The sequence below is a fragment of the Octopus bimaculoides genome, chromosome 14, assembly GCF_001194135.2.
Source record: "Octopus bimaculoides isolate UCB-OBI-ISO-001 chromosome 14, ASM119413v2, whole genome shotgun sequence".
NCBI lineage: Eukaryota > Metazoa > Mollusca > Cephalopoda > Octopoda > Octopodidae > Octopus > Octopus bimaculoides.
This window is the reverse complement of record NC_068994.1, coordinates 5437017-5437541: the sequence shown is the minus strand read 5'-3', so window position 1 is coordinate 5437541 and position 525 is coordinate 5437017.

The window sequence follows — 525 nt, the reverse complement described above, 5'->3', positions numbered from 1 at the left end:
AGAACTATACCCATTCACCTTATCCTAACCATCTCTCAATCCTCTTGAACACTCACTAAATTCTCTTCCTCCCGTTCTTCCCTCTCGGAACTACGACTATCTGGTGACTATCAGGGTCACCATTCTATAAATGTTCAAACTGAACATCAATCAACTCAACTAATTTCACTTGTATGGGGAGGCTTGAACATTCATTGATGCCGTCCCACTTATTTAATGTAAATCCTAAAGTAAAATTCAGATATTCTCCCATAGAGAATATTTTTCTATCTGTAACCGCTGGATAGCAGTGGCATTAAGCAAAGGAAGGTATAGTCGGAAGCAGCACTAAAGATTTTTCTGTTAACTTTAGAATAGGAATCTGATCCCAAACCTTGCACACAGGTAAACTTACTCAATAAGAACTTGCTAAATAGGGGATCTGATTATAGTACATCCAAAAATATATAAAGGGTTATAGTATTGTCAATGGAACTGGTGTTATGGCATTTGCTAATTATAGACATATTTCACAGCAGATTTCTC